The sequence below is a fragment of the Epinephelus lanceolatus genome, chromosome 14 (genome assembly GCF_041903045.1).
Source record: "Epinephelus lanceolatus isolate andai-2023 chromosome 14, ASM4190304v1, whole genome shotgun sequence".
In the NCBI taxonomy this organism is placed as follows: domain Eukaryota; kingdom Metazoa; phylum Chordata; class Actinopteri; order Perciformes; family Serranidae; genus Epinephelus; species Epinephelus lanceolatus.
In genome coordinates this window covers 45,272,775-45,282,236 of record NC_135747.1, presented here as the reverse complement: position 1 = coordinate 45,282,236, position 9,462 = coordinate 45,272,775, and the positions used below count along the sequence as shown (strand labels likewise).

The 9,462-nt window shown below is 44.5% G+C and overlaps 1 pseudogene across 1 annotated transcript in view; it reads right to left on the bottom strand.

Moving 5' to 3' along the window:
- LOC117249249 (mitogen-activated protein kinase kinase kinase kinase 4-like) overlaps positions 1 to 9,462 on the bottom strand; it is a 147,352-nt pseudogene that overhangs the window by 40,309 nt on the left and 97,581 nt on the right. The window contains exon 16 of the transcript XR_013493306.1: positions 6,391 to 6,533. The product of XR_013493306.1 is annotated as a mitogen-activated protein kinase kinase kinase kinase 4-like (transcript). The remainder of the gene's footprint in view (positions 1 to 6,390; positions 6,534 to 9,462) is intronic.

The following is a 9,462-nucleotide window of genomic DNA, read 5'->3' as shown; positions in this document are numbered from 1 at the left end:
TACTCTGGGGAAGAAATCTGTTTCCATGTTGTTATTTTAACAGCACATTTCATATGACTGTACATGGTTTTGATGATGTCATAGACCTTCCCCCTACACCCTTCTCAATTAATTTTAAGAACAGTCCATCATGCCAAATTGAGTCGAATGCTTTTTTGAAGTCCACAAAACAAGAGAAGATTTTCCTCTTGTTTTGGTGGACGTCTTTATTAATGAGGGTGTGAAGGGTGTAGATATGGTCTGTTGTTCTATGTTTGGGTGTGAATCCTATCTGGCTCTTGCTCAGGACATCATGTTCTCTGAGGAAGTCTTGCAGTCGGCTGTTTAGGATGCTGCAGAACAACTTCCCCAGGTTGCTGCTGACACAGATGCCTCGGTAATTGTTTGGGTCGAATTTGTTTCCACTTTTAAAGATTGGTGTGATGATTCCTTCACTCCAGAGGTCAGGGAAATGTCCGACACCCAGAATAAGGTTAAATAATTTTAATATGGCAATGTTAAATTTATGGTCATCAAATTTTAGCATTTCATTTAAAATGCCATCAGGACCGCTGGCTTCTTTGGCTGCAGTGCCTGGATTTTAGCCAGCAGCTCTGCTTCAGTAATTTGGTAGTCTAGAGGGTTCTGGTTGTCTTTAATGACTGATTCTAAAATTTGTAATTTGTTGAGAAGATTGTTTTGGGCCGAATTCAGGGGAACAGCAGTATACAGACTTTCAAAGTGATTTTTCCAGATGTCACCATTTTGAATAGCCAATTCTTCTTTTTGTGGTTTGCTGAAAGAGTGCCATTTCTTCCAGAAGTCATTGGAGTCAATGGACTCTTCAATTATTTGTAACTGATGCCTCACATGCTGTTCTTTTTTAGTTCTGAGTGTTTTCTGTATACTCTCAGTGTTTCCCAGTACTGGAGGCGGAGCTCAGGGTTGTCAGGTGTCTGTGTTTTTGATTTGCCACATTTCTGAGAGTTTTTCTCAGTTGTCTGCATTCTGTGTCAAACCACTTGTCATTGGTCGGGTCTCTTGGTCTGTGGTGCTGGCGCTTTTTCAGACTGGATAAGTCTGCCACATGGTCAAATATGTTGTACATGTCCTGTACAGCCTGTCTGAGGCCGTCCTGATTGAGGGGATACGAGGTGGAAAGAAAACAGTCTAAATGGGATTGAAAGATTGGATTTTTGATTGCTGTCTGATATTCGTCTTTGCTTTTGTTTGTCCATTTATAAGGTTGTTTTCTGTAGGTCAGATTGCAGGGTTCTACTGTGTGAGGGTCGTTTGCTGTCGTTTTAATGTAGAGTGTGATTTTACTATGGTCTGATAAGGGGGTTAAGGGGCTGACTGTAAATGCTCTCAGGTAGAAGGGGTCTAGGTCAGTGATGCCATAGTCTACTGTGCTGTTGCCAAGAGGAGAGCTATGAGTGTAAAGACCGAATGAGTCCCCTTGAAGCCGACCGTTAACCATGTACAGACCCAATGTTCGGCAGAGCTGCAACAGTTGCTGCCCACTTTTATTGACAGTTTTGTCAAGTTGTTTCTGCGGGGGTGTGAAGGGAGGGGGATGCTGACTTGACCAGGTATATGTTTGTCTCCCTGTGTGCTGATAAAGTCTGGTTCTGTACCAGTCCTGGCATTCAGGTCTCCACAGATCACTACACTTCCCTGGGCCTGAAAGTAACTAATCTCATCTTCGAGAATAGAGAAACTGTCTTCATTAAAATAAGGGGATTGTGATGGGGGGATATATGCTGCACACAGGAATACATCTTTATCTGTGGTGATAAGGTCTTTTTTGATTTTGAGCCAAATTGAAAAATTCTCCTTTTTTGATTAATTCAATGTATTGTACAAGGTTTGCCTTATACCAGATCAGCATTCCCCCTGAATCCCTTCCTTGTGTTACTCCCTTTAGTTTGGTGGACGGGGACATTATCTCTATGTAGCCTGAGGGACAACCAGTGGAGACATCTCCTCTACACCAAGTCTCTTGCAGTATAAACACATCTGCATTTTCTAACTCTCTAATAAAGTCTGAGGTCCTGCTCTTAAGGCCAAGAGCAGAAGATCTCAGACCCTGAACATTCAAACAAGAGATGACAAAAGATTTAGATTTCATTAAAACTCAAAAGGCTGCATTTGGTGATCAAAATGAGACAAACTACTAAGTCAAAGAAAATAATTTAAGAGTATCTACATGACATATTATAAAAGGTAACAAATCAATAACTGGTATATTAATAATCAATACTTATGTACAATGTAAATGTCCTTTTTTTTTAAACTGTATGAGAACAAGAAATACTCTAATAATAATAATTCATACAGTGTCTATTGTGGTACCTGTCCAATCAGATGAGAGCAAAGCAGGCTGAGCATCTGCTGAATGTCCTTCAGTTCATTGTGTGGGGGGGTGGTTAAGGTTGGACCACCTGGGCATAACTCAGTGGGCCAGGGTGTGGCTCTTGTCGCTGTGGTTGGGGTGGGGCCCCTAGGGACAGGAGTGACTGTGGTCTGGCTTGAGGGGATCATGGTTGCCTTGGTGGGGTCTGATTTGGACATGATGTGGGTGGGCTGAGGGTGGTCTTGTCTCCATTGTGTTGGTCTGGATGTTGATTGAGGATGTCTTGGTGTTCTGTGGGGGTTGTGGGCTGATGTGCTCTTTCTGCGGGCCGTGGATTGGTCTCTGTTGAGAGCGACGCTTTTCAGTGTTTGGCGAAGATGGGGACTGTGCTTTTAAACAGATGGACGTGGTCGTAGAGACAGCTGATGTCCAGGGTGGGGTGGTGGGCTAGGTGGACATTGGGTCTCCGTGCACAGTCTCTGGACAGGCTGCTGTTGATCCTGTGGATGGTGTCAGGGTGGAAGTCTTTCCTTGGGAGCAGAGTGGATATGACCACTCTGCTGTTGGGGAAGGTGGTGGAGGCTTTCTCTGTCACTCTCTTGAGTGACTCTGACACCCTCTCCTGCTGGCTCCGCAGATCATTGGTGCCAGTGTGGATGATGATGTGACTCGGAGATCCAAGCCGCTCCTCTGACAGCAGGTCTATGGCTTGGTGGGTGTTTGGACACCAGATTTTAGCACTTTGTGGGTGGGGAAAAGTTTCTTTTCATTAAGGAATTTTCCATTGGAGTCGATGAGGAGGACAATGTCTGTCTTCTCTCTCTGTTGTGCTGGTCTGGTGGAATGAGGGAGGTGCTGGTCTGTGGGCTGGATGTGGAGCTGGGGGTGGAGGTAGGTTCTTGGATTGGTGGGTCCTGGCTGCTCACAGGGTCTGGTTGTGGTCTAGTTTTTCATCCAGGTCCTGTGTAGCTCCACCTCTCTCCTGAAGCTGTTCTGACAGAGTGGTGAGTGCTCTGCTGTGCTCCTCTCTCTCTCCTCTGAGCTCCTTCACCTCCTTTGAGAGAGAGGTAAGTTCTCTCCTGTGCTCCTCTCTCTCTCCTCTGAGCTCCTCCACCTCCTTTGACAGAGAGGTAAGCTCTCTCCTGTGCTCCTCTCTCTCTCCTCTGAGCTCCTCCACCTTCTTTGACAGAGAGGTAAGTTCTCTCCTGTGCTCCTCTCTCTCTCCTCTGAGCTCCTTCACCTCCTCTGTCAGAGCTGTCAGTGCTGCTAGACGCTGCTCTCTGTCCTGATGCAGCTCTCTGATCTCAGTCCTGAGCAGGCTCAGCTCTCTCCTGCAGCTGTCCCTGTCCTGCCTCAGCATGCCCAGCTCTGTGCTGATGGTGCAGGGATCAGGCTGAGCTGTGGTGGGCTGGCATGGCTGTTGGCTGATCAGCTCTCTCAGTTGTACTAGTTCTCTCTCCAGCTCTGTGAATTTCACCTTCAGTTCGGTGATGGTGCGGTTCAGCTGGGGGTCCTGGACCTGCTCTGGGCTGGTGGGCTCCTTCTCTTCAGGGGGCTGCTCAGTAGTTAGGCAGCTGGAGCTGGGACCTGGGAACTGTCAGTGGAGCTAGATCTCTCCTGCTGGGCTCTTTCCTTTATAAGGAGGAAGTCCATCTCAAACAGTTTGAGGTTCCCCTGCACCATGATAGTCCCATTCTTGTATAAGTTTACTGTCATCATGAAAGTATCTGAATCCTCTGCTTCTTTTATTTTTATTTTCCAGCCGTTACAGATCCCCTCTTTTTTGACAGAGGGGCAGTGGGCACTGATGGCAGAGTGCCATGCTAGCGGCTGGTCTGTGAAGAGGATCAGGTTGCTGACCTCCCCGGTCTTGTAAAGATCAGAAAACAGGGTTTCTGGTCTTTCTTTTAGCAGTTTTTGTTTAAATGCCTTCCTGGCAGTCTCATTGGTTACATCAGGAGGATAGAGGAGAGGAACAGCCTCTGTACAGCCTTTGGTGGATTCCATCAGGCTCTGCTGCTGTTGAACTGCTGCTATTTAAATTCCTTGGCAACAGTTGCTAAGGGTCTTGTTTACAGCTAGCTGTGTTATGCTAGCTTAAGTTTATTTAGTGTTCAGCAATTTTTTGTTTCCTCTTTTTAAATGTTATATTTTCTTTCTGATGGTTTCACTCACTTGCGTCTTCAGCTGTTTTCCTCCTCTTTGCTTGACCTTTTTTTTTTGTTGCTGGTTGGACAGTTAGGCTAACTGTCAGTTTGGCAGTTGGTTCCGTTGTTTTCCAGTCTATCACTGTTTTCTGAGGTTTTTGCTGTTTTTTTCCTTCTTGGTAGATTTTTTTTTAGAAACAACGGTTTCTCTTCTGTTTTCTTCCAGCTCTTAGAAGAACAGTAGTTTATCTCACTTTAAAACATCCAAAAAAGCAAAAATATTCAGGAGCTCATGTTCATGCTCATCTTCATGCTCTCTCTCTCTCTCTCTCTCTCTCTCTCTCTGTCTCTCTCTCTGTCTCTCTCTCTCTGTCTCTCTCTCTCTGTCTCTCTCTCTCTGTCTCTCTGTCTGTCTCTCTCTCTGTCTCTCTCTCTCTGTCTCTCTGTCTCTCTCTCTGTCTCTCTCTCTCTCTCTCTGTCTCTCTCTCTCTCTCTCTGTCTCTCTCTCTTTCTCTCTCTCTTTCTCTCTCTCTGTCTGTCTCTCTCTCTCTCTCTCTCTCTCTCTCTCTGTCTCTCTCTCTGTCTCTCTCTCTCTGTCTCTCTCTCTCTCTCTGTCTCTCTCTCTCTCTCTCTCTGTCTCTCTCTCTCTGTCTCTCTCTGTCTCTCTGTCTGTCTCTCTCTCTGTCTCTCTGTCTCTCTCTCTCTCTCTCTGTCTCTCTCTGTCTCTCTCTCTCTCTCTCTCTCTCTCTCTCTCTCTGTCTCTCTCTCTTTCTCTCTCTCTGTCTGTCTGTCTGTCTCTCTCTCTCTCTCTCTCTCTCTCTCTCTCTCCCTCTCTCTGTCTCATTGTGTCATATGGATTACTGTTAATTTATCATGTTGATCTGTTCTGTACGACATCTATTGCACGTCTGTCGTCCTGGAAGAGGGATCCCTCCTCAGTTGCTCTTCCTGAGGTTTCTACCGTTTTTTTCCCCGTTAACGGAGTTTTTTGGGGGAGTTTTTTCTGATCAGCTGTGAGGGTCATAAGGACAGAGGGATGTCGTATGCTGTAAAGCCCTGTGAGGCAAATTGTGATTTGTGATATTGGGCTTTATAAATAAAATTGAAATTGAATTGAACGTATATATATATATATATATATATATATATATATATATATATATATATATATATAGATATAGATATATATAGGTATATATTAGTTTCTGTAGATCAGCTGAAATGACTGAGAAGGAAGTATTGGCCAGGATATCCTCTTCTATCAGAAATACTGGACGTTGTCTCCTGAAGCTTCTCGTCCTCAGACGACGGGAGGCATCACATCGCTTCTGTCAGCATCATCTGTCCCAGTCTTCAAACTGGTACCATCATAAACTGATCCAATACAAAAATATCAGAGTCCAGACTGACCGCAAACGTATCATTCAGCCTTTACCCTCAGCATGACGTCAACACTTCCTGTAACTTTTTAACGACATCCTGTCAGCAGAGAACTTTTAATGTGAAGCCACAAACAGAAACGTTTGAAATAAAAACAAAAATTGAATCACTGCAATTTAAACTGTGGGAGAAGAGACAGTCATGATCACTGTTTGTCAGACCAGAGTCTGAACAGCAAGTCAGACATCATGTGACACACAGGCAGGTCACATGACTCCATGTATGTTTCAGTCACGTCAGTCTCTTGACACCTCACCTACATCCTGCGACAGAAAAACACCAGCCAGAAAAACAGAACAGAAACAGAAAAACTAGCGCCAAACGCCAAAACAGAAAAACTAGCGCCAAACGACCCAGCTGACTCGGACTCAAAATGCAGCCTGTGGAAAAGAGCTGTGAGAGTGAGGATGGAATAACTAAAAGTGACGGGGGAGGAGCTTAAAGACATCATGGTTACCTGTGGTTCACAGGTCGGTGCATGGCGGGCGCTTCAGACACCGAGTTCCCGTTGGGATAGGAGGACTCAGAGCGCGGTGGCACCGGAGGCTGCTGTGGTTTGGTCTGAGCTGCCTGAGGAGAACCTTGGATGTTCTTCGGTATCGCTCGTCAGCCTGAGGAGGACGGACACACACACACACAAATGGAGGGCAGCAGTGTTAGCAGCGGTTTGAGAGTCCAGGTTGAAGTGTGTGAGGATGTAAACATGACAGAAGTGGACAGAAGCTGTTAGGTGCTACGGTTCGTTAGTTTACTGCCGCAGAGCAGAAACATTTGGTACTACAAGCACATCAGAAAGTCATCAGCTGATACAGGCAGGAACAACACAGCACTTCCTGAAGGGCAGCAGCATTGTTGTTGCCACAGTATTCCCACATCCCTACTAGTAGGACAACGACACCACGACCAGCACACAGTGTCATGCATTTTTCATGTGGAGAGAAAACAGAGAGGTTAGGACACACAGCGAGGTCCAGGACACCGATTCACACAAACAACTGAGGGTTGGTTTTTACTCTCAAATGTCAAAGTTAATCTGAAGCACGACCTCATTTGTTCTGTAAAACATGTTAACACAGTCTTAATCTGAAAGTGACTGCTCCTTAACGAGACGTCCACTGAGAGACAGATACAAAACTCTCAGCATCAACATCGATTTCTTTGTTTTAAAGTCATCGTTCAGCTGAGAAGAGTTCATCCTAACCAGCTGCAGAATCAGATTCATGAGCTGTGAATGACACATGTATATGTTCAGTTTATATGAGATCATCATCTCTGCTGAGATCTGGAAACACAGCGACATCAGCACGATGACGTCATTCGATGATTCTCCTTACCTTTATAATAAGTCTCTCATTTCACAGCTACGGTGAGTTTGTCAGCTTCAGTTTGATCCAGTGAGTCAGTGTGTGAACTATGACGACAGTTACAACCTCACACTGTATGAAATAGTGTGCGGCGCCATCATGACATCACACACTGCTTGTGGAAGTTCTGAAGCTTGTCTTTGGCATTGTGTCTGTCACCATCTTTGATTTTTGGAGCCAGATGTGACCACATTTGGAGGAGAGGGTGGAGCTAACCTTACCGTTAGGCGCTGTCTCTGTTAGCATTCCTAATAAAGAATTTCAATTTTAATGTCACATATGAAATCACCCAGGTGATCTGCGCTGCCTCTGCATCATAAACCCACAGAGCAGGTGCGCTTGAGACTTCTGCCGCCAGACTTCCTGTTTGGCGCTCTGCTAACTTGAATCGGGATAAAATGATTTAGTCGTGTTCTTCTAGACTTTCCGAGTGTTATCGTACCAACTGGATCCGATCTCAGCAGTGAAGTTAGTGATTAAAATATTTTGACAGGAATGATGAATAAAATAAAACGCAGGATTATTGTTTCAGTGTGTCTGATCTTACTGAAGGTGACGAACAGCTGCTGTTCACAGTCACTGTTACTGAAGTCTGTCGACTGAATCACCTGAAAGAGTTCAGATAAGATCGTCCAGCTGTTCTTGTGTCGCTCATTGAAATAAAAACCTGACTCGTTCCTGCACAAACAAACAAACAAAAAAAAAAAAACAGCAACCACCAGGCAGTAAACTGCAACAGTAGGATGCCAAAATGAGAGACAGGAAGTCACACTGAGGACTAATGAGGTGGCTCATTATTACAGTAACTTCATTAATATGGTGGCAAAGACAACACGGAGGTTAATTAGAGGAGCAGCCGTGCCCTCGCTCAAGAGGAGGAGGAGGAGGAGGAGGAGGAGGAGGAGCTGCTCAGGTCACAGCGAACTCTGCGATGATGTCAGAGAGCGTTTTCTAAAAGAATCCCAGGAAGGACGAGCAGCCATTTTAGACGGACAGAAAACGAGGCCTCTGAACATGAAGTCAAAAAATCTCAGACTTCAACAGTTACTGAATAAAAACACGTCATAATTATCTACTCTGAAAACACGCAAGGATCTTAAAACAGATTCAGTCATGACGGTTACGGCACGTATTCATCTTTTAACTGAAAATATAAGAGCTCAGGAAACATTTGTCCTTAGATTCATTTAACAATCACTTATTTGTTAAATCCTTTATTAAAAGTCTGTCTTTGTTTCTCAGACTATTATCAGAGGAATCTGAGGCAGCGGCCAATAACCCCCAACGCATCTGATATTTCTACTAATTGACTGACATGATTAAATCAATTCAGAGAATTAAAGAGATAAATCCGTTGAGAAGTAAAGGTCACATTCAGAGCTCAGCTGTGACAGCACAGTGATTTCAGTAATCTTAATATGCTGCTCAGAAATCTAATTAAACTCTCGTGGAGCAGTTTGAATACGTTTACTGAGCTTTTCCTCAAGTGCCTGTTGACTTCAGCTCTTAAACTCAAGTACCCGACTTAAAGAGACAGTTTGGATCTGTTAAAGATTAGTCTGATGACCAACATATCCTTCGTCAGTTTATTACCAGCAGCAGATGTCAGTCGACACACCTTCAGTTTAAACTAGCAACAGTTCAGAAACAGGAGCTGATCGATGTGCCGCTGTGGACGAGGGCAGTGATGAAATGTGTTTTAACCACTTAAAAATATCAACATCAGTCTGAGTGTGCACCATATGTAGAATATTTTCACCACTTCACCTCAAAGTCAGACAGAGATTGTCAGACGGGGAACTGAAGCTGTTACATCGCTCTCTTTTAAAACCAGACTCCACTGAGATAAACAGTGATTTAACATCAGTGAACTCAGAAGCTGCTGGTCGACTGCTGCCTCCATCAGTTAGTGTGTTTGTGTCACTGTGTGACTTTGGTGTTTTAAAGGGTTAATTCAGATTCACCAAAGTCACACAGTGGCACAAACTGACTTACTGATGGAGGCAGCAGTCGACCAGCAGCTCCTGTAAATCACTGTTTTTATGAATGGAGTCTGGTGACTGTGACAGGAGCAGAGATGGGAACTAAAGCTGTTAACAGCCTCCACATTGGACGCATCAGAGATGGAAATATAAAGCAGTGATAATATTCTAAATATAGTGTACACTTAGACTGA